The sequence below is a fragment of the Misgurnus anguillicaudatus genome, chromosome 17, assembly GCF_027580225.2.
Source record: "Misgurnus anguillicaudatus chromosome 17, ASM2758022v2, whole genome shotgun sequence".
Classification (NCBI taxonomy): domain Eukaryota; kingdom Metazoa; phylum Chordata; class Actinopteri; order Cypriniformes; family Cobitidae; genus Misgurnus; species Misgurnus anguillicaudatus.
The window spans coordinates 28,250,396-28,276,184 of record NC_073353.2 but is presented as its reverse complement, the minus strand read 5'-3'; the positions used below and the strand labels follow the sequence as shown (position 1 = coordinate 28,276,184).

Sequence of the window (25,789 nt, the reverse complement as noted above, 5' to 3'; positions counted from 1 at the left end):
AGAGCGTTTGAATCTGTTTTAATGACGCCCATTACGAGCACGCCGTAGGATCATAACTCCCCCATCTCCATCATTAATACATGAGAGGATTTTCTCGGCATCTTTCATGAAAGTCAAAGCAGCCGAAGTGCCAAGCAGACCACAAAGGGGTGATTTCCCCTTGTGGATGTCAAACAGAAAAGGGGCATTTAAATAGCAATACACATAATTGTTCTGAATCAATACGAGTCATCGATATAAGTCGAATTTGTTTTAATTTATGTGAGACGTTTACAGATGAACCTCTGGGATTTTCGTATAGGCTCTGTTGCTTTCCCTACACCACCAGCCTGTTATTTCGGTCTTGTCTCTCATCGCTACAAATAAAAATAAGAAATCAATGTAAGTCGCAATTTTTACGCCACTGATTTAAGTGGCGGCGACAGGCCAAATCCAATAGTGCCACTAAACCTGACAAGCTTGACATGTGTCTTGCCATGCTGCCCCTCAATTATGCAGGGCCCAATGTTTCCCTTCCTTTTAATTGAATCACACTGTCTCAAACTTGTTATTTTTAATTCGTTGCATTTGATTTCTTATACAGTAACAGTGCCAGGGTGGCATGAATTATGCAGAAGGAGACCTTAATTGAATAAAACTAATTGCGAATGATTAAAAAGCGAATCGGGGGATGATTTGCTCTTATGTAAGTTTCTGTCTGCCAAATATTACTGGGCTCATTTGTTGCCAGTACTGTGTGCATGTTTTGGTGGCATATGTCAAAGCGTTTAATGGCCATGTACTGTAGAAAATGTTCTGATCTTTGTGTGGTGAGCAAGTTGTGTTATGATTTTACGATGGAGCCCACCGCTGTAAAAGAAAACGATCACAGACATTTGATTCTTTACATATTGGGAAGACCTCGGTTGAAATGAATCGAACATAATTCACTCTTTTGGCAAGCGTACCGTGATAGTTAAGTTTTATTGATCTTTTCTCTTGAATTTTGATTATCACTTTTTGGAATCGGTGGACCTGTTTGTTACATGAATGAAGTTACTTTTAATGTTGGACTGAGATTAATAGTGAGGAGATCTTTGGATTTTAAACCCAGTTCTTATTAATGAAATAAATCAAATAAATCACAAAAAATTAAGCATACACACTTTTGGATAGCATGACCCTGTAGATTTTACTGCCATATTGATTCCATTTAAATGCATGAATGATGGATAAATCTAGTATAAATCTAAAATATTACAGTAATAAGCAGTGTTTGGGAAAGTTACTTTTAAAAGTAATGCATTTCAATATTAAGTTACTCCCCAAAAAAGTAACTAATTGCGTTACTTAGTTACTTTTCATGGAAAGTAATGCTTACATTACTTTTGCGTTACTTTTGCTTTACTTTAAGGATTAGTCAATTTTCTTAAAAAAAATCCAGATAATTTACTCACCACCATGTCCAAAATGTTGATGTATTTCTTTGTTCAGTTAGAACAGAAGAAATTATGTTTTTTGAGGAAAACATTCCAGGATGTTTCTCATTTTAATGGCTTTTAATGCACCCCAACACATGACAGTTTTAATTCAGTTTAAAATTGCAGTTTCAATGCGGTTTCAAAGGACCCTAAACAATCCCAAACGAGGCATAAGGGTCTTATAGAGCGAAACAATTGTCATTTTTGACAATAAAAATAAAAATATGCACTTTTAAAACACAACTTCTCATCTATCTCCGGTCATGTGACGCTTCAGCGCGACCTCATCACATCAAGAGGTCACGGAGGACGTATGCGAAACTACACCCCAGTGTTTACAAATGTGGAGAAAGAGGACCGTTCTGATGTTGTTGTATGTGGAATGATACTAATTAATATCTTTGTGTCAGTTTATTGTTTAAAATGGTCCGCAAATGTGCTTTTCATATATGTAACACGTGACCTTTCCACGGCATTGCCCAATTACGTGAGGTCGCTCTGGCGCGTCACACACCGGAGATAGACCAGAAGTTGTGGTTTAAAAGTGCATATTTTTTATTTTTCTTGTCAAAATGACCATCGTTTCGCTAGATAAGACCCCTATGCCTTGTTTGGGATCGTTTAGAGTCCTTTGAAACTGCAATTTTAAACTGCATTAAACATGTTGTTGTTCATTAAAGTCCAGTAAAATGAGAAAAATCAATGTAGTTTCCTCAAAAGACATAATTTCTTTTCGACTGAACAAAGAAAATATCAACATTTTGGATGACATGGTGGTGAGTAAATTATCTGGATTTTTTAAAGAAAATTGACTAATCCTTTAATGCAGTACATTGTTTTTTTTACATCAAATTAATTAAACTGAAAATAACTCGCATTACTTTTTTAAAAAAGTAACTGAAATATTAACATGTACATTTATAAAGTAATGCGTTATTTTACTTGTTACTTCAGAAAAGTAATAGTATTACGTAATGCACGTTACTTGTAATGCGTTACCCCCAACACTGGTAATAAGTATAAAAATTTTAAGAATTATGTTTATATAGTAACTTTTAATCTGTTAATTCAAATTTATTTTGAAATTTGATCATCCTAGAAGACATTTCTAAATTTAGCCTTTGTGTAAAACAGAGGTACCTGGTTGTTGTAAGGTACATCACTTCGGAGGTATCTGGAAATCATTGCTCCCTGAGCACTTACTTTAGTTTCATGAATGCTCAATCAATTCAACAAGACAGTTTAACTTTCCTTTTTTCCCTCACATAACCACAACCATTTATAGTCCCAAAGGCGCTTATGCAGACTGAATTCAAAGTCTTTTTTCACAAAGCCTTGATATTTCACCTTTGGAGGGCAGTTGGGAAAGAATATCCACAAAGTGGGTGAAAGTCCTGTTTTTGATGATCTAAATAGTTGAAGGGGCCACAGCACTGGCAGTTCATGCCCATATGTCCGTATTGATTATGCTTCACTTGGTCTACTATGCACTCCTGCATGGTGCTACTGGCCCTTTAAATCCATCATGTCTTTTTTATTATGACAGACCTATATGTAAATCTACCTGTAGAAAGTAATTTTTTGTGATTTACTGTTTTATACAAAAATAATCTTAAAATTCTGTGTAATTATTACTTTGAAATCTTTAATATTGACCGAATTATGAAATCAATGAGTGAAATCAAAGACTGGGTTTTTGTGTGACCACATTCCTAAAGTGTTTAGTTTGTGGCTTTCGCCAAAAATCTGCTTGTATATGTATAAAAAACTAGACGTGCAACACAAAATTTGTACGACACTAACGTTATTGAGCCTTTCAAGAATGTTCAGATTTGGTGTGTCCTTATCATCCGTGTATATACTGACGAGATGAGGCAGGGAAGATAGATCTAATGTTTTTCTAAAATCCGCCTGTCAGGTAATGTTGTTTGGCCTTAAATTTAAAAAGCTTTCCTAATTCAGTATGCATGATAAGTATGGTGTGACAAGCCCTGCCAATTTAAGAAGTCCATCTTAGCATAAAAGTCCCTTCCAATGAGGTCCCCTTGCCTTGCACCGTCCATATGATGAAGTAGCTCGCTAAATTTCAAGAGCATCTCTGAAATGGTAGCAGATTCTTGTCCACTGAAATGACAATTAGAGTCACTTTCTACACAAGTTAGGTTGGATGTCTCCTGTCAGCTAGAGGAAGAAGGATATGTTCTTAGACAGAGACTAATCTGGCTCAAGCTGTGATTGCATTGCCCCTTCATGATCCGCTCATTGACCACAGCAAACGTGGGGACAGGAGATGGACGTTTGGGGCTCGGGTGGAAGAACTGGGTGGGGGGAACGAAATAGTCCTTTGACTGACTTCTCTTTTTTTTACCTTCTCTAAAATGTGTCTGTCATTGAGGTGGTCTCTCTTTTCTGTTTACTTTCTCTGCTGAATTTTCTCACCAATAATTTTGCCACTTTTATGTGTATCATCAGAGGCACTGAAGTACTGAGAATTAATTCCTACATTAGGCCAAAAGGGATGTCTGGGGGGATGTTTGTACAATATGTGACCACAAAACCAAGTCGCACGGGTATACTAGCAATAGCCAACAATTGTATGGGTCAATATTATCGTTTTTTTTATGCCAAAAATCATTAGGATATAAAGATCATGTTCTATGAAGATATTTTGTAAACTTTTTACCGTAAATATATACAGACTAAAAATGTATTTATCATTATGTGTATAATATGTGTTGCTAAAGACTTCATTTGGACAACTTTAAAGGATATTTCTCAATTTTTTGCAACCTCAGATTCCAGATTTTCAAATAGTTGTATCTCAGCCAAATATTGTCCTATCCTAAAAAACATCCATCAATGGACTGGTTTTGTCGTCCAGGGTCACATATTTGCTTTAAATGTCCACTCAGGTTAGATTAAACCATAAAAATTTAAGATGTATGGTACAAAATGGAAAAACAAAAAAATTTACTGTATTTTACAAAAGGTATTATTTGATAAAATATTTTGGCAAAAATGCAAATCACAGCATATTAGGGAATTTGGGATTTATTTAAATATATAAATCTTTGTATTTTATATATATTTGAATGCATATATTATTATTTGTTGATTCTTGTTTCAGGTGAGCTTCTTTATACTCCAAACACACTAATGGAGCATGCATATAAATTATTTCACACATCTTTAATAATGTATTTGAATAAAGAGCAAAAATGTCAAATGATCAAAGTTTGGACACTCAATACTGTCTATGTTTAATTTTCAGTGTGACTGTTTAGGTTTCAGATATGATTTCTAGTTTTAATGTCCCCAGTGTGCAGCTAGTAAGGTTTAAGTAAAATATTTTAATACTCCAAAATTTCTCTAATGTTATTTCTAACCAGTGATTTGTTAAAGGCGGGTTGTAAAGCTTTACAATTTGATTTTGTTGTAGTTTTAGGTAATTTTGGAGTCATAGAAATTCTGACATCCTGTGCAGCTTGATCTCACAATTCGTACATATTTTACAAGTTGGGTAATTCTTATTAATTCATGTGAAGTTTATTGTGCAAAAACTTACAATTCTAACCCCAACGTCACAGGGGTCAAGGCAAATCTTACAAATACTTACGAATGTGGTCGTATGAATTAATACAAATTAGCCAACTCGTAAAATATGTACGAATTCTCGTGAGATAGCGTTGTCCTGTAATAATGTTAAGTCTGGCTTATTAAAAATCTGATTTAAAATGTAGTTATCACTGATTAAATAGCTGTTCCTTTGTCCTGAAACATTTTAAACTTGAAATTCAGTCACAGCTTAAAGGGACACTCCACTTCTTTTGAAAGTATACTCATTTTCCAGCTCCCCTGGAGTTAAATTTTTATTTTTATTGTTTTGGAATCCATTCAGTCGGCGCAACTACTTTTAGCATAGCTTACTGTAGCACAGGGGTGGGCAATTCTTGTCCTGGAGGGCCACAGTCCTGCAGAGTTTAGCTCCAACCCTAATCAAGCACACCTGAAAAATCTAATCAGTATCACTTGCACCGCAATCCTGTATTACCGTACTACTTTGAAGCTTAACCGCATGAATGACAAGTAACAGCAACAACCACGCTTTTCACATTAAATTCATATATAGCTATGTCCTTTTTTTTTACATAATGCATGTATAATATAGGCCAAATAGACTGAAAGAGTTAAGAGAGTAACTTGTTTTTCGTAAATTTTAATTCAAAATGTAATACTATGCTATTCATTAGGGATGCACCGATATGGAAATTTTGGCCGATACCTATAACCGATAACTCTTTATATTTGGGGGCAAATAACCGATATATATATATAGACAGATAACTATTCATATTATTTTCACAATGAAAACCCCCAGACCGCGGACATCTTGTCTTTGCACTAGACTAGCATACTCTTCTTAAGCCAGCAACATGTGTCATCTACGTGCTATGTCACAGAAACTCCACATGGCCACAATGAACAAGTGAAGTGGTTCAACAAACCAAAATAATCCATCATTTATCGGCTTTCATTTCTCGGCCTAATTTTGCCATCAGACCGATAACCGATAATATTAAAAATAAGCAGTTATCGGCCGATAACGATATGTCGGCCGATATATCGTGCATCCCTACTATTCATGCAGTTTTAAAGATTAAAATTACTTAATCTTACTGATCAACACAAATACAAAGTGCCATAATATAACTGATTGCTTACCAGTATTAAAACATTTATAGGACTATACTCTCATTCTGGCGTAATAATTAAGGACTTTACTGCTGTAACATGGCGCGTAGTGATATTACGCAGTGCCCGAAAATAGTCCCCTGCCATTGAAAGTTACGAAGGGGACTATTTTCGTCTGCTGCGTAATATTATTGCGCCTGCTGCAGCCATGTTACAGCAGCAAATTCCTTGATTATTACACCAGAATGAGAGTATAGTTCCTAGCCATATCTGCCTAGAAAATTACTTTTAATTTTCTGTCGGTCTTAGTACACAATGTAACTACAGAAGAGTCAAGTTTTAAATAGGAAAAATATCGAAACTCTTTGGTTATTTTTTAGCGCGATGCTAATGGTCTAATCAGATTCAATGGATTATGCTAAGCTATGCTAAAAGTGGTATTGCCAGACCCGGAGATCAGCTGAATGGATTCCAAAAAGATAAAAACCAAATGTTTAACTCTAGGGGAGCTGAAAAATTAACATATTTTTTAACGTGGCTTTTCTTGACAACAAGAAAATATATAAGAGGAAACGCTCTGTTCAGTTTCTAAAAAACGTCTTTATCAACCCAAAAATTGTTTCATTGTGCACTTGTAGGATTTTCCTCTGACAGTACAGTCACTGTGCGTCAATCTGCAGCCAGGCAGCTGCGTTTGTAAGCGACTTGCTGATATCTAATGTGGGTTTGTGGCAAAGTGATCGGTAAACACCATCTGAAACGTTTGTGATTGACTGATGTGGCTGTGAAGAAGAGGTGAAACGTAAACAGTTGCTGTTGGGAGTGTCTTGGCCTGGTTTATTTCTGTTTTCATTTATCAGAGCGAATCGGTAATTGCTGTCAGTAAGAGGCATAAAGGCAGTGGTTTGCTACCGCTCCATTGGTGAATCTGCACGGGTACTCTCGGATGTGGCTTTCCCCCCTCTGCCTCCTGAGACTCCCCTCATCCTCGCCATTGTTGTTTACCTCATATTGTCAACAATCAACACGTTGAGGATGAAATTAAAGAGGGCCTACAGTGGCAGCCACAACACAACAGGGCTGTAATTGAGGAGATTAGCCTCTGTATGCCAGCAGTGATTTAGGTGTGAGCAAGGTGCCAAGATCAGAAGTTTTCTTCAGAAAAAAAGAAGAAAGAGTTTGATTTTGCAATCTTTTACTGTACCAGTTGTTGAATCCATTTGTGGAAGAGGGAAGTTGCACATTATTGCTATTTTACTCTTAGCTTCAAGATACAAATTTATGCATTACTTATGACCTTTGTTCAAAAACAAATTGTTAGTAAAACACAATCCATCTATTTATGAATACAATATGCAGTCTAGACCAGCAATATTGATTTTTCTGTTGGGTATTTATTTAAAAGCAAAACCCTGCATTACTAACCACTCACAATCTGTTTTAAAACGGCAGCAAAAATACCATAAACATTTAAATCATAGAAATAGCATTAATTTCAGTGTGCACAGGTCTATCCAAATAATCATGCTCATAATAGCTCATGCCAAAAATGACAGGATGCTAGTGGTAACTGTAATTTTACATTAACTAATCTTTGTGTCCATTTTCTAGTGATTATGGTGTCAGTGCTTTAGCAAATGATGATGAAGTGCAGTAAAACCAGCATATTTATTCTTATGCTGTGCATTCGAATGCATGATTCATGCACATTTATCGTGGCAAATAAATGACACAGTGGGTACAATTCTTTATAAATTCCCTTTTTGCTTTTTTGGGGTTTTGTTATGTGGTTTGCATGCTTGTATTCATGTATGGGGATGTGGTTGGTATTAGCGTAGATAAGGAAGGGCCTTTGAAGCTTACCTTCTTGCTGAGATGTATTTAATCTCTCCATTATTGGCAAACAATTCATTCAAAACTGCCGGCCAAGTGGGGCCAAATCCCATCTCAAGACTCCAGGAAATTGCTTGCATTAGGGAGATATATTAGTGTGAAAAGATCCCCTGACATTACATTGAACCAGACATTTAACATTTCGGAGTTCAGACATTTTGCTTTGTTTTTTTCTAGTAGTTTAGCACTTGACAAACACAAATTGCCCATGCCCAAAATTTTCGAAGCATGAAATGTGTTTAATAATTGGGAATATGTTTGTGCAAACTAATATTGATGGTTTGTGAATTCTTGCAGTACAGTATACTGGTGGTCTGGCAGTCAGTGACAAACAATATGATTTAGACCCAGTTTATTTGACTTGCCTGTATTTCGTTTTCATATGCAGTATATACATCTCCATATGGGCATAATTTCACTTAATTTCTTCTTGTATAAATAATACTGGCCATTGATAAATGTCCCCCTTTTTTCTATTTCTGTTTAAAGCTATTTCCTTGTGCATTTAAGAGAGTAAATAACCCCAACGGCATGATGAATCTTAAGCGATTTAAAGTGAAATTACCTTAATGAGTTTAATGATATTTGGTTTCTTACGTGTAAGCTCGGCCGCCTCGCGACTCCTTGAGAGTGAATGAATAAGCATGTGTTATGCATGTGTGTTTGTATAGCATAACAAAACGCAATTTTCCGGGTTTGGCAAGTGTTAACCGACATTTACTCACTTTTATATGAAAGTGTAACACCAAACACATTGAAAAAGCAACCAAAGTCACAATAAAGTGTTTTATTGAGTAGATATAAAAACAATAGATTATTGGCTTTAAATGAGTTCGAAGCTGTTATTTTTTGCAAATGTTTCCCTCTTTCAGTTGCTTGAAATGCTTTTTTTCCCAACATCTTTGTACTCGATTACAAAGACAGGCAACGAGGCTGACAAGCCACCTGATAAGATTAGATTCCTTACATTTGAGAATATTTAAATTGTTAACTGCTGATCCCTACTTACATTAATGAGGGGCTAGAGGGATTTTGACTTTGCGGTGTGCGTGAATCAATACGAAGTTGATAAGCCAAGTTCATTGCTGCCTAACATAAAGCAAACCTGATTTGTTTACTTACCTAAGCCCGAGTATGTCAGGCCCATTATGAAATGATTTATAGACCACCATCCAATGAAATTGTTTAAAGTAGATTAGGTTCAGGGAACGATCAGCACTAATATGACACGCTGATGGCACATGACAGGTAACCAAGCAAACAAGTTCCTGAAATTCAGATTGAATTAGAATCCTAATAATCCTGCGGGGAGTCGCAGATTCAATCAAAGCGTCGGGGGGAAGGGGTGTGAACTCCACGCCCCTAAATAGGGCGCACACGCGTGCCGCTTGTGAAATAGGTGACGGAGTTTGCGTGTGTGTGCGTGCACGATAAACATAAATCACAGACGTTCTCCAAAAAGGGAAGGCAGGCGTCCTAATGTTTGATAAAATGTTCATAGTAGTTTCTTAATGCTTTTAGTTTTACTTTCTTTAATTTTTTATAACCTTCAATAAAAAAGATATTTAAAACTTTAAGCAAAATGCCTGCCCTTTATTTTGCCTGTTATTGATGCGTTGCCAAAAATAGGAAACTTAATGCACAACAGAATCCGTGCCGCTCTCAGAAATTCTGTACCGAAGGCATTTATTGACCCATACCTAATAAAAGCACAGGCTCACATCACGATGATAAAGGGCTTTTGCAATAAAGTAAATATTATCTTTCAACAAAGTGAATTTATGCACCATGAAGAACACATTTAGACTAGTTAAAAAAGTTAAATCTTCAACTTTAGTAATATCCTTATGAGTGTTTACATATTTCCGTGCAGGATTTTTTCACCGGAATCGTCTCTTTATTTGAAAATAATGAATATAAATGAGTATTGTTCCCTCTGTTCCTAGGCACATTAGAGAAATTGTTGGCAAATTAGAATATTAATGCGGAAAGTAAGGAAGGTACATTGTCTGGACATTTGAATATGCGCGATGAATATTATATTATGGCAGCACAAATACCAATTGTGATGGCTGAGAACAAATCTATTATGCATTATTATTATTTTTAAAATGTATTTGCTTTACAAAGAACAAATAAAAGTTTCTGCCGACATTCTTGAAGAGCGCATTACTTTAATGCAATGCAGAGGCCCTTTTCCTGACTTTGTAATTGGATTATTTGAACTTGTTTGGTTTTTTTCATTAGTTTTTAAAGGAAAATCATCATCCAGCAATGTTCATGAAAACATTTTCTTGTTTGTGATATGATGTATTAATGTATTAACCATCTACTCTAGTAGACGACAGAAAAGCTTAAGCTATAACCTTGCTCGTTTCACTAGACTTGCATATTTTCCAGTGATGAATGTAGCTTTGCTAGATAAGGAGGATGAGTATGTTTCAGGTCGGACCCTAATTAGGGCCCCCAGCGTCAGTTCAGTGCGTCTAATGAGAGGTGTGTGAGAGCGCGCGGGGCCCGGTGAGCACAACCACTGATGGTACGAATTACAGGACCTGGTGATCCCCGACACAGCACGATCCACACCTGCAAATCCGCCGCAAACGCCCTCCTCTGCTTTTGATGTGCTATTCTTTTCATGTCTTTTACAACGGCGACATCAAGAACCCGTATCCCGTCGCGACCCGAGGTGGAGAGGTGCGGTGCTAATCTTGCGTTATACGTTTTAATCATGCTAATTAATTGATAATCGACCCAGTAATTAGCAATGGGGTGTGTTGTTATTCAGCCTCTATAAATGAATTCCTATAATCTGCAATTGATCATGCAAAGCTTAACAATATGGCAGCGATCACGCTGGTTAATTTTCCCACACGTGCTGTAACCAAACTCGACGCAGATATCCACAAGCGTCAAAAAAAAAACTTCCCTAGACCCGCTCATCATGTGAATAGGACACAATGGGATGCAGTGGGAGTCTGTGGTTCTTGATGTGACTGGGAAGTCGATTATGGCTGCAGGGAGCAAGAGTGAGTTACAGTTCCCCTCTGCTGGAAATTAGCCCATTATCAATTATCAATTAGGGTACCGTGTGATTTACAGGCTTTAAGCAGGTGGTAGGTTTTTTCCCCTACTACTTTCACCTGTTATCTATTTTTATGAACACTCACATGCTTTTATCCACCGAAGGCTTAGTCTACGAGCACATGTGGAGAACATTAATTCTCTTTAACTGTTCTTTGTTTCAGCATTGAAGCCCTTTTTATGTCTTCAATGAGTTAAGATATGTGGTATATTTGCAGTGGATGGATAGATCAGTCCAAACTTTGTTCCTGTAATTGTCACAAAAGAAAACAGGTTTGCTTAAAAAGGTGCAGCCTGGATAATCTTGGTTATTTACTAAAATTATACACACACACACACACACACACACACACACACACACACACACACACACACACACACACACACACACACACACACACACATATATACACAAAGATGTTAAAAATGGATTTATCTTGTTTTGCAACGAAACTCTTCATATTTATCTCGTTTTGCAACAAAACTCTTCAAATATTTATATATATATATATATATATATATATATATATATATATATATATATATATATATATATATATATATATATATATATATATATATATATATGAAGAGTTTTGTTGCAAAACGAGATAAATCCATTTTTAACATTTTTGTCAAAACATGTTTATTATTATGTTATCGTGTTATTATTTTGTTTTATGGTGCTACTTAAGTTATGAAGGTTTAAATCAAAACAAACCAACTGCAGTTGAATTGATATGGAATGCACAACCAAAAAATTAGATTTCTGAAAAATTAAAAAAACGGAGTTATCTCGCTTTGCAACGAAACTCTTCATATACATACTGTCACTGAAAAAAATTATTCTGAATTTAATAAAAAATTTTAAGGTAAGTGGTTGCAATCAATTTAAGCTACATTTAAACAAAAGTTTTATATTTTATTTTACTTTACTAATCTTTTTTGTTTAATTGTAGCTTAAATAAATTCATTGCAACCACTTACCTTAAAAAAATTGATTAAATTCAATGAATAATTTTTTTCAGTGTATATACTGTATATATACTGTAGCAGAAAGTTTAATTGCATTAAGCATCAGGACATTTTTTTTTATAATAAAAAAAGGGTAATTCTTTTCAAATAGTCTAATTTTTGTCTAAAGCCCGGAATACACTGCACGATTATTGGCTGTCCCAGACGAAAGATTGCCATCGTGAAACTACAGTATCGTCGCGATTTCTGTGATCATGGCTCTCCATCGCTGGTCCTATGTCGTACAGTGAGAGAGGTTCAAAGACGGCCGTTTTCCCGGTCTTGCATCCAAAGATAGCCTACGATAGTTTTCTGACAGTGTCAGAAATTCGGCATGATCACCGCACAGTGTGTTTGTTGCTACGACCTGTGCGCCGGTATTTGTTTACCACACATGCTGGTGACGTTGCGCAATGTGTGACGCTGCCGCCGAAGCTTCCGTGTCATTATCGTACAGTTTACATGCCTCTCGTACCCGAGTTTAAACGATACATGTCGCACAGTGTGATAAGGTTATGGTCTTATAAGAGGACAAAAATTGTGCAGTGTATTCCGGGCTTTACAGGTCTGTATGGATCAACTTTTCGTCACTGACACAAAGCCAGAAATAAGTTAAACTTACAGGGTATGTGTGCAGTGAATCTGTGTATATATAATATAATATAATATAATATATGTATTGTATGGTGTGTTTATTTTTCTTATTCATATTCACAGTATTATTCACACTATTTTTTAATTTTTTTGTGTGTGTGATCATTTTTAAAGGCAGTTGAACATAATTTATCGATATTGTATGTTGACAAATATTTATTTACCTGTACATCTGTTTAATTTAAGCATAGGTCTTCCTTCATTCGATGCTTCCAATACATATTGGTAATTTTGTTTTTGGAAATACATGAATGTGAATTTCTCAGCAGGGTGGGATTCAGTCAAAGTTTTTCTTTGCGTTTGCTGAAAATTTTGTAGTATTTTGAAAATAATGGATATTGATGCTCTTTAATATTTATAGTGATTTATGTCTACTATTACTGTGTTCACTGAATTCAATTGAAACAATAGAGAATGAGAGACACAAAGCATGAGAAAACTTTTGAAACCTCTTAAAGCATTATCCAGCTGTGAATTAAGCTGACTCCAGCCAAGGTTTTTGGGTTTTCTGGCAATTGTTTTGAATTATGACATCGTGGATAGGCTGATGTCATATAACTCACAGTCTCAGACTTTGTAATCTATTTGTGAGCGGTGTCGTGGGTAATGGTTATAAGTAATGCGTGGTATGTAATCATCAAAGATCATAAATTAACAACATAAATTTAGAGTCCTGTTAGTTAAAGTCTATCAATATTTTGATTTCAGTAGTTGATACAATGCACCTAAAAGTGGTGTAAAACAATAAAACGAGTTTTTCAATACAACACAGTCTGATGCACCACAGTTCTCGTTGGCCGATAGCAGTGGGTAACACTTGGGCGCTCATTAGCAGGCTGCCCACAGGCACAGTTACCTGTCCCACCAGCATACTTGACACTCCCCTCAAAGCTGTCTGTCTGCCGTCCATGTGCCCCCCATCCTGTCTCATTACTTATTGATTTACAAATCAATAACACCTTTCAGAGAGCAGACTGCCTGAGATAGAAAAGGGAAGAGCTTTGCCCTTGCTACCAGCTTGGAGACAAAGATACTGGAGGGTTTAAGCAAGTGCACGGTGGCAGCAAATGGGATGCATTTCACATTTAGATTTATGACAGCGGCAAGCAGGGAAAATAAGGCGCATTCAGAAATTGATTGCGCTCCGTGTCGTGCCAGAGTTTCTATTCTTAAGCCGTATTCAAATCACGGGATCCCGCTTTTGTGCCAGTATGCCGTGTGTAGTGGCCGGTTTAGAAGGAACTGTTAGCGGATAAACCCGGAGGGGCCTGTCCGGATTCTCATTAGGTCAGGGCTTATTGTCACGGCTAACAGAAAAAAAGGATTCGCTGGAAACAGCCAGGCGCAGAACAAAAAGCTTCAGCCTTGGTCCCAATCAGCAGCTCATAAAGGAACCAGCGCAGGTCTTAATCAGTCAGTGCTTTAATGGAGCCACTCTTAAAAGTATTATTAACCTCATCTGTCTAGATTAGGAACTAATAGCCCCCTTTCTGTGTATTGTCTTTGTAGCAGCTGGTAATGTACATATATATTAATCCACTCGTGCCGGCGAGATTGTATGGCGCGGGGAACAACGGTGCCCTTCACAAGCGAGGCAGACACAGGTTAGGAAGCCACTAATTAAATGTCAGCCTTGACAGATTAAAATTATGAAATTTAAAATCAGCAAGTAGCTCTTTGTCATTGTCAAATTAAGCGGCTGGCGTGATGAGGAGACGGGGATGGAGGACTTTAATGGATTGAAGGGGAATGTACTTTAACAGCCCTGGATAGGGTGAATAAAGATTTCCCTGCGCCTCTAGGTAATGGGCTGCATGTTCAATTCTCTGTGCGCGTAGGCTGTGCCGCTACAACCATCTGTGCTGTCGCTATTTTGCACTGTGTGCTTTAATTTGTTGAGTTTTGTATATTAGTTTTCTTTATATTTATGCGTTTTGCCTAGGAAAAATGCAAGGAAAGTGATGTTTTGGCTTCATTATGTATTCTCACGAGAATATGGAAAAGATTTTCTTTCGAAATTGGAAAAGTACTTGTCCATACGAAACTTACCACCACTATTGCTATTGGTGGTTGCTAGGGTAGATAAAATGCTCAAAAATGCCCTCTATAGCTGTCACTGGGGCAGTACTATTTAGAAAGGTCCTAATATGTAACATTTAGGTACAGATATATAAATATGTCCATTTGATGTACTAATATGCACTCTTTGGTACCAATATGCACATCTGAGGTACAATTATGAACTCTTTATGTACAAAGGTGTACTTTTTTAAAGGGTTTGGCCTAGGGCTGTGCAAAAAATCGCCAGCGATTCTCATGCGCATGTGTTCAGTAAAGCCGGTTCCGTGATTACAAGTAAGTCGCCATACGGCTCTTTGTAGTAAATGCAGCTCCATCTGAAATCAGCTGATGGCGTTTTTCTTCTAATCAAGGAACCGGCTTTACTAATGAAACACGCATGAGAATCGCAGACGATTTTTTTGCACAGCCCTAGTTTGGCCCTAGTGATAGCTACCCAAATAGCAATTTTTCTCTGGCCCAGATCCGGCCCACACAACCAGCTTCTGCTTGGGCCACATACTGCAATGAATGACGGTCCTAGTGTGGACCAGGTCTGGATTCCAGACAAGGGCCACACATGGGCCATAACTGGCCCAAGTCTCAGCCAAGTTAATTACCATAACAGGGCCAGATCAAAATGTAACATTGGGACCAAAACATAACCTTAAATAAACCACATCAACACCAATCTTGAACCAGAAAGCCCAAAACTCAGCCACACCAGAGCCTGATCCAATCATTCTGTGGCCCAGCTCTACATATATGGCCAATATATCTATACTTGACATCTGGGCCAAATACTTCATTTGACATCTTGCCCATGTCTTGGGTGCCGTCTTTAACCCAGTGCCATCTCTGCCAAACCCGGGCCATGTTTGGCACACATGTTGTATGCCAGTGCCAGATGAATGCCAGCTGTGCCAGACACATGCCAAGTCTGGGCCAAATTTGTTTGCTGACTAGCTATATGGACCAGTTTTTGACAATTTTTTCTAACAGTCGTTTCAAGTTATGGTTTGATCTATCCACCAACGTAAACTTTAGAATAAAATCTGATAGATCATAAAAAATAACACACCAATTCTTAACAAAATGTATGGTTTGAGGTACCTGTAGGGGTGGGCGATAAACCAGTAGACATGATTATCAGGTAGAAATTTGTCAAGCGGTAGAGATTTTGAACTATTGTCTCTATCGAGGTTAGGCACCCACATCGCGCTCTTGTGCGTGTAGTCACAAAAACGTAACATTTGTACACGTATTTAAGCACCGTTTTAAGTTTTTTTAAGCCATTGACACACAAACAACAGATATGCATGCACTCTTTCTGTGTGTGAGGAGCACTTAGTGGCGCAACGCTGCTCAGTCGCACAACCGCTGCTCATTAAAGGACAAGTTCACGTTAAAAGATGCTTTCCAACAGCTGTTTTAGCATTCGTTGTTAACTTGTGGACCTATTTTTCCAAACGCCTTACACCCGTTGATTCTTCCGCTTAGAGCTTGAATAATAGACACTCCAGCCCAGCTGGTGGCGCTAATCCGCCTTTGCCAATTGCAAGAATAGAAACAAAGTTCCCGGCGCGGAGTAATACCGTACCTCACAGCTCACCTAATACAAGTCAATGGAGTTGGCAAAAACTACGATAAAACCTGTTGGAATGCGTCTTTTGGAGCGATTCCCGTGTGAGCACACCAGTCAACACCCCCGACCACTCGGTGAGTTTCACGTCTTTGTAAACGAAAGTTTAATATGCATTTTACGAAGGATTGTTCCAGTGCACCATTAAACCTGTTGTAAAGGTAGGAGCTGAAACACAAACACACAAAAATTCTCTGGGCAGCCGCATATGTCGAAATTTCAGTCAAAACCGTTCTATTTTATCATAAACAATCTGAAAACAGGGCTTTAAGTGTAAAATACCGAACTTGTCCTTTAAGCTCGTGAGTATTTCCCCGCTTTATTGGCCTTTAATAACAAAAAACCTTATTAAAACATATAAAACTCTACCATGATACATATCACTATCATGGTATAAAATGAATCCTATCGTGAAAAAAGATTTTGGTCATATCGCCCACCCCTAGTTTGAGATATAATTTATGTGTGTAGAATTAGCAATGTACGATGTATCACATTTAAAACCTGTACTTTAATTTTAACTTATTTTTATAGACAAAAGAAGCATTTAGCTTTAATAACGGCACAAATGTTTCTAATTCAGTTTTTGCTTATTTTTATATCAGGGATAAATATATTAATACGCCTTTTTTAGAAGATTTTCAAAAGAGCAGAGATTTTGCTGTCAACATCCATGTTTATGGTCTTGCTCGTTCATAGTTACAGTATCTTAACCTCAGATCAATCCGATGTGTGTATCCCAGAGACCAGTCCAAATTGAAGGCCTAATGAATACTAACAGAACTTTTTTGTGCAAAAAAGCAGTTTTGCTGCATTTCTGAATAAATGAGCCACCATTAAATTAGCCTGATTCCTCGCGCTTGCGTTCAAGGTTCAAAGGCTTGGAGCTCATATCAGGTCTAGATGTGTTTAGCTTCAGTTGGGTTGAGAGCACAGCTTGCAATAAAGCAACGAACAAACCAGAGGCAGGATCAGAGCACCCACAATCAACATGGATCCAAAACCGATACTGATTCAAAGCGACAAGATCCAATTAAATTTAATTACACAAGCTGTATATTCATTTTAACTGACAATTTTTATTAGGGAGCCACACACACTTAAAGCAAGGAACTGGGGCTAAATTATATCAATGTAATACAGTTAGGTTATGCAGAATCCAGTGTGTCTAATTTGCTGTAATTGAGTTAAGGGCAAGAGGCCTGCAACAGAGTTCAATAGTTTGGGGAAAAGATCACTGAATATACAGATTTCTCAGTCTGCTGGGCCAAATGTACTGAGGGTGATGCTAAACATGCTTTTCCTCAAGTCAAATTAAACCAAGGCATGTGTCCAGGATTGTCCAAAGGCATCAGAACTTTAAAAGCAGCAATATCCTACAGTAAATCCACTAAAACTTGTTTTACCCTCTCTCTGCCCTTTACAGTATTGTTTTTGCTACTGTACTGCACTGTACAGTATATTTTAGACTTTATACAGTAAATTACCTTTTACAATTGTCTTATCTCTTTGCTTATATTACACGGCTCGTTGGAATGCTTGATTCTGATTGGCCAGTCGTGACATTTGCAGGTTTTCTATTCCTAGATAGAACAACCACTCAAAACTAATAACACATGCTAACACGAATGCTGCAAGCCATTTGACAGGTACAGTTTCATATTACACAAAATTCTATATAAATATGTCTTTTAGTAACATAAATGACAATATATTTACAGGGCTCAAAGTTAACTTTTTTATTTGGTAGCACTGGTGCTCCCAACTTTAAAGAGTTAGGAGCACCAGCAAAAATTTAGGCGCATCCATTCAAAAATTATAAAACACCCCAACGACCATTGAAATGTTAAAACATTTATTCTTTATACATCCCCGCTTTACACATCCTATGGCCAGCATTTAAAATTTGGTCTTCTATTTTTTTTTTTTTTTGCTGCATAGATTCCTAAATTAATACCCAAATGCTGTTGAAATACTATAGCAGCAATAATAATTTAACAATTACAGGTAACATGATTAAGATTACATAGGAAATCTAGCAAACACGTACAACACTGATTAATTGTGACATTACAGAAGTGACCTTAATATAGAAGGCTAATATATATTGGTATTGATAACTGCATACCAGGATGCTATTACTACTAAATAGGCAATGTTTTAAAAAATACAACAAAAACATACCATCAGCATTGTCGTATTCCACAGCAACATGGACCACAAGGATGTTTGTCGGATGTCCATTCACCAGCGCATGCGCACATACATTATCAAACACTATGACAGACAGGTCGGTGTCTCCATTAATAATGAACACATTTGTCACGACACGTCTTGTGTTTTTGGCACTTGCGGCATGTTTAAGCAAGGTCTTAAAATATTTTGATTCCGCCACCAACACCGTTTTACAGGATTTACAATAAAACACAGTAAGTACAACGAGCCATTTTCATTGTGGACCCACTCGTAATCTTTAAGCCACTCTCTCCGAAAAGTTTAAAGTCAAGTCTTATCTTCCGGTGGTGAAGTCGCATTTGAATCCGGATCGTCCTCATTAATTACAGTAGTAACATTGGCTGTAATCGGCTCGTTCTCGTCATGCTCGCGGTTGGTCTTTTCATATTTCCGCGCATCACATACCAACGTAGCACGGCAACTAGGAATGACTGACGCTCATATTAGCCAATCTGCGGTCTTCATTAAACGCAAGAACTTAATGGTGAAATTTGATTGGTTATGTAACGTTGAGAGAACACTGAACCTGGGACAGCGCCAGCACGCAGCATCTCAATCTGAAGTCGCACCACAACAAAATGGGCAGTCGCACAAATGCTCCCAAATATATTTTAAGGTCGCACATGTTCAATTTCGGTCGCATATGCGACCAAAATGGTCGCAATTTCGAGCCCTGTATTTACAAATAATTAAACCAAATAGTGTGTTCGTGACATTTGAACGTCTTGTCTTAAAAACGAAAGTAAACGGGTTTTCCTAGCGGAAGGTCTGCATTTGTTAAAAATTTGCAAATAAAATATATCAAATCAATATTTAATGTTTTTTTAACCTTACTTGTGATCTTCAGTCAGATGACTAACAATGGGTTTCTTTCAGGTTTATTCAGTCAGTATTTGATTCAATGAGAGAAAAAAAATGTGAAAAGGTAAATAGGGTTTATCATTATATGACAACTTTAAAAGTTCAAAACTGACATTGTTTCAGTATATTTGCCCATACTGTATACTGTAACCTGCCCAAGGTCTCCGACCTTTTTGTGAGCAAGGGCTACCACAATCGATAATACTTTCTTGAGGGCTTCTTTTTTGTTTTACTTGATTTTATTTTATTTTACTTGTTGATATGTTTTATCATTGTTTAAAATGTTAACATACATAAAAGAAGCCAAGCTGATATAAAATATATGTAATAAATAAAAATACAATTGAGACTATTAATAGAATGTGCTTTGGCAGGCACCTTACAGACTCTGTGTGGGCAACCTGGTGCCCATGGGCACCATGTTGGAGAACCCTGCTGTACACTGTAAAAAAGTTAGTTTAACTTATAAAAAAAGTTTAACTTGTTTAACTTAACTTGTTATGTCAACTTATAACAAGTCAAAACTTAAAATAGTAGGTTAAATTGATCCTTCGCTAAGCCACGCCCGAAAACTGCCAGAGGCCAATCATGGTTTAGCAACCGTAACTACCGTAGGCGCGGGAGGTCTAATCAGCTTTCAAGCGAGGGAAACATTCCGAAGTGCTGTGTGTATGGATTGTCTAAATCTGATACCCGGTAGGCCTATCTTAAAAGTTTGGGCGGGGTGGTAGAATTTTTTCCCTTCCCGAAACGTAAACCCAAATGGAGAAATGCAAGACATGGATCAAGCAGTGTTATCCAATGTTAGCCAAAGTTTTGTCTTGCTCTCTCAGATTTTTCGCCAAAAATTACTAGTTATGTCCTTGGGAATGTCTGACACCGGTGCAAACATACTGTGATAGACTTGCTAGACGCGACTTGCAAAGCGACTTACGGCCATACATATTATCAGTATATATGAAGAGTTTGGTTCCAAAACGTGATAAACGCCATTTTTGAAAAAAATGAGTTACTGCCAAAATCAGTATTATATCAGGTCAGTAGTTAAAAGTAAATTCTTAATTTTACGCAAAATCCAATATCCGCCGTGTTATTATGTCATCTTTTCTCCCTTTTTTCCCAAAATGCGATAAATGCGTTCTCCTTTTTTACAGAACGCAATAAATCCATTTCTGATATTACAGCCCACCGTTCACGCAATGTAAACAAGCAATGGCGGACGCGCGTAGTACACAGAGTCCTAGTTTTCCTCATCTACTTTGTACTTCGTGATCAACAAACAAAACAAAATAATACTTTAATTGCATCGCTAAACCTGTGATGGTTTTCTGTGATGGGAAAGAAACGTAAGCCATCAGCATCTAATATTTTCCCCGAGAGGCACTCGGGAGACGGGTGCTTGTTCTCCCGACAGCAAGCTTCTCATGCTAACACATTGACCCCAGAGGATCTTATGAAAAACTTTCCATAATTTTACTCAAAGTCAACGAAAATCGAGCAGGACCAAAAACATTTTACAGCTGATCTCTGTGAAAGACGGTAAGCGACGACGTAACCGCAATGACAGTGATCTTAATATGACAAAGTAAGTGTTTTGATTAATGACATTAATGTTTATATTTTTAATTAGTGTGTACAACTAGTCAACTAAATGAATATAACATGGCAAAGATGAATGCACATTTATATAGGCGATTGATTCAATAGATTTATAGCATTTTGAATAAAAACTTGTCATGGATTTATTGCATTTTGTGGAAAAAATTATCAGTTTTTATAATAAATCTTTGAAAATCAACTTATGGATTTGATTTTTTTATGTTTTTATAACCTAAAGATGCTGTGTGAAAGTTTGTAACAGAAAATAGTTGTTTTCATCTTGCCACTTTCTTGGTATAGAAAACACGTTTTTACCCAAATTTGTCAAAATGGATTTATTGCGTTTTGGAACCAAACTCTTCATATGTTCCCTGGGAATCAAACCCATGACTTTTGCAATGCTGACGCAATGCTCTACCAATTGAGCTACAAGGACAATGGGATATTTGCTTAAAGGTCCCGTTATTTCTGTGTTTTTGAAGCTTTGATTGTGTTTACAGTGCGCAATATAACGTGTTCATCTTTCACGTGTAAAAAAAGGTATTTTTTTGACACAATTTACTTATCTCTGTACCGCTGTTTTCACTATCTTCAAACGGGCAGATGTCTTCCTTGTTCTATGAAGTCCCTCCTTCAGAAATACGTATCGAGTTCTGATTGTGTAGTTTGTTTAGTGTGTTGTGATTCGATAGAAGCTTAGCTTGCCGTTAGCTTAGCTAATTGACATATTCCTGTGGGCGGAGTTTAGTCAAAAAACTGTTCTACTGATGTCATTAAAGCAGGAAGTCGAGGGCTGTAGTCCAAACTGGCCGTTCGCTGTAGGCTTTGAAAGGGGAATTCTGTTAAAGAAAATATATCGCCTGGCAGTGAACTTTAAGCTTTATCATTTTACAGGTATTATTTATGCTATTATAGCAACACGAACTAGGGTTTAAAAAATGGGATCAGAAAGAACGTGACCTTTACATTTTTTGTACTGTAAATGAAATATATTTAGCATTAGTCATGAGGGATCAGTTTCACAACTGCATTTCAGCAGGATCATTTACTGTATGTTTTGTTTGCTAATGCAACCTGTTCCATGCCTTTTTTAAAAACACAGACTTGACAAAGTCTTTACCCTATACTCCATATCTAAATGTGACATGACACATGAGAGCTTCTGGTGTGCTTGAGTGCTTTGTAGAGGTGAGTGAGTGGCATAGTAACTGGTTAGCCTCGGGTGCTGTGCCTCATATATGTACCCAGCCTGTCTTGTGCACGGGGATGCTCAGTGACTTGCCCCGTGGTGCTGTGTTTTCAAAGCACACGGATCATTTGTTTTCCCTTTCCATGACATGTAGTTTAGCTTGGCTTTCTTCTGGATGTGTCACCGAGGCAGACTCCGGGCGTTTACCTGGTCCGGTCTTTTAACTGAAAGAAAGTGGGAAAATTTCGGATGAAAGCGTTAGGTAGATATTTTGATAATTTCATTTTCTCAACAAATGTGACTGCCTTAGGATTTGTAGGCTTGACAGAGTTAAAATGTCAGGGAAAATCATGTTGGATGGTGGAGAGACTTACTGCTATCTATAAAATGGATAGGTTTGACGCTAAAGTGATGAGCTGAGTTTGAAAGTGATGCCTATAATAAAAAAGTCTTATTAAGTTGCTATGTTGCTTGGCAACTGGAAACAGCCTACAGTTAACAATTAATATGACTTTTGTTGTTTTTTCAATACTTATTAATAATGAATTGAATTATACATTGAATGTTAGTTTTTTGGTAACATTTTATTAAGAACAGTAAGCCTGTACATTACCCTCAAAAAAGAAAGAAATACATAAAATAAAATTGCTAGGTTGTTTTAATTCATGGTTGGGTAAAATATTGACAAATCCAATCATCAGGTTAGATTCAATGGATAGTTTACCCCAAAATTAAACATCTATCATTTTTTGATAGATTTGAGGGTATTTACTCCCCCTTAAGTTGTTCATAACCTGTTTAAATTTATTTGATCTGCGCTGAACACAAAGGGAAATCTTTTAAGCATGTTTTTAACCAAACAGTATTGGCGCACCACATACAGTAGTATTTTTTTCTACAATGGAAGTCAATGGTGTTCCTGCCTGATTACAAATATCTTCAGAACAAAGAAAATACAACAGGTTTGGAACACACAAGGGTGAATAAATAATGACCCCAAAAATGTATGGACAGAACTGAAGATCAAAACTCATAAAACAGGCCCAAGGAACCATCAAGATTTAAAAACCATTTGGGTGGAAGAATGGGCCACAATCATTCCTGAGCAATGCAGACGACTGGTCTCTCCATACAAGAGGCGTCTATAAGCTGTAATCACCAACAAAGGCTTTTCTACAAAGTATTAAATAAAGTTTGTTCAATACTTATTCCCTGTGTCATTTCCCTTTATTTATTATGACTCAACTTGTATACTTAAATGTTCTGATTTCTTTGTATGAATTCAACATTTGGCTTGATGGCTACATCTGGTGGAATTTTTTTGTGAATAACCCACTTAGAAATCCCCTTACTGATAAAAATGCTGATGTGTCAAATACTTCCCCGATGTATGTATAAAAAAAATTAAACAGTGAACATTGTTTTCAACATAGGAATGATTGTGTGTAATAAAAGTTTTCTTGTAGTAAAGAGAATGTAAGAACACCCCTTACTCATGGTAAAATCACTGTAACACATGACCTCTCGTGGCCTATTGCTTTAATAGGACTTTGAATGCATCCTGTTGTCTACAGAGGTGTCTAAGTGTGTGTGTGTGTGCGTGTGTGTATGATAGAGAACTAGGGAGTGTGTAAGGTTGTAATGATGTCCTCGAGTTGTTAAATGCAATGGTCTGTGTCCTGTTCAACCAGCGTGCTGTTGCTCTCCCATCTGTGCAGGGAACTACATCTGCTCCAGAGGTCACTAAGGTCAGCAGTGACACCAGATTTAACTGTTATTTACTCTGAGTCCCCGACAAGACGCATACAGCCCGCGCCCACTCAACTGATGTATGTTAAATGTGCTCCAAATTACCAGTGTGTTGGATCTATTGATGGACCATTCGAGGCTGTCAGGCTGTCTCTATCAGGCTCTCAGTTACCCCCCTCCTCTCCCATTTGTTCCCCCCTTCATCTCTCCTTCCCTCTCTCTCTCTCCAGGCACCTCGGCGGCCCGGGCTGAGCACCTTGCTCTGAATAGGAAATGAGGGCTTAGACAGATACATGCACCTTTGGAACCTGTTGGATGTTCTGACACATGTCTTGCCCATCTCATTTTGAACGGGTTAAAAGACCGTGTCAAGCACAATTATGCTGTGCCAGCATCTTCCACAAGACCTTGCAGAAGACATTGTTTATTATGTCCTGATTTACTCTATGATGTTATTAGAAGACAGGTATAGGAATGAGGATTGGAAAGAATTTTTCACGGTTCTAGTTCGTATATGACAAAAATTGTGGTAACTATTAATGATTATTTAAGGAAGCATCAAATAATTGTAATAATAATAATAATAATAATAAAATTACTCTACAAAAACAATGCTGAGCAAGTCAAATGTTAATCTTATTCAGTGAGTCAGTGATTTGTTGTTGACTAATTTAAATATTATTTAAAGGGTACATATCATGACTTTTTCAATGTTTAAGTGCTATAATTGGGTCCCCAGTGCTTCTGTCAACCTAGAAAATGTGAAAAAGAGCATCCCAGTAACTTAGTTTTGGTAAACCATTCTCTGCAAGCATTCTGATTCGGATATGACAAAAAATTGTGGTAACTATTAATGATCATTTTAAGGAAGCATCAAGTAATTGATGATAACTACAATTTTTTATATAATAAAATTACTCTGCAAAAACAATGCTGTTTTTGGTAATCTTTGCAATTTGAAATAATGTGAAATCCAGGCTAAAGTCTCATAATTTAGTTATGATATAGGAGCATTAAAGTTTGATTTTACTCATTAATCTCACTTTCAAGGTTATATGTTCGCAGAATGTTCTTTACATTATGTAGGATACTTTTATGTAAAAATCTGTAAATCTCAAGAAATTACTTTAGCTAGGTTTTCACAAGCAGGGTCACATATATAAATATTTACATTAAACTTCTAAACGAAAAAAAAAATTATACTAAATGCTATTTTTGCAAAAGAAAATGCAACTACTAATGTTTATAATGTTGCCATTTATGCTCATTTAGCCTATGTGTTGCAAACATATTTAGGTTCTGGATGTGACCAGAATGTTGTGTATAAAATAATATGTTGTTTTGTGAGCAAGTCAAATGTTAATCTTATTCAGTGAGTCAGTGATTTGTTGTTGACTGATTTAAATATTATTTAAAGTGGACATATCATGAAAATCTGACTTTTTTCATGTTTAAGTGCTATAATTAGGTCCCAAGTGCTTCTGTCAACCTAGAAAATGTGAAAAAGATAAACCCAGTAACTTAGTTTTGGTAAACCATTCTCTGCAAGCATGTGAAAAATAGGTCATTGAAATTTGGCTCCCCTTGTGATGTCAGAAGGGGATCATCTTATTATAATATGGCCCCTTAATCTGCGCTATCCAACCATGGCACTGCCAT

At 36.9% G+C, this 25,789-nt stretch overlaps 1 long non-coding RNA gene across 1 annotated transcript in view; it reads left to right on the top strand.

Moving 5' to 3' along the window:
* LOC129452311 (uncharacterized) overlaps positions 1–24,742 on the top strand; it is a 57,575-nt gene extending 32,833 nt beyond the window's left edge. Inside the window, exons 3-4 of the long non-coding RNA XR_008647067.2 lie at positions 24,100–24,210; positions 24,361–24,742. This is a non-coding gene — a long non-coding RNA (uncharacterized lncRNA). The remainder of the gene's footprint in view (positions 1–24,099; positions 24,211–24,360) is intronic.
* The last annotated feature ends 1,047 nt before the right edge of the window (positions 24,743–25,789 follow it).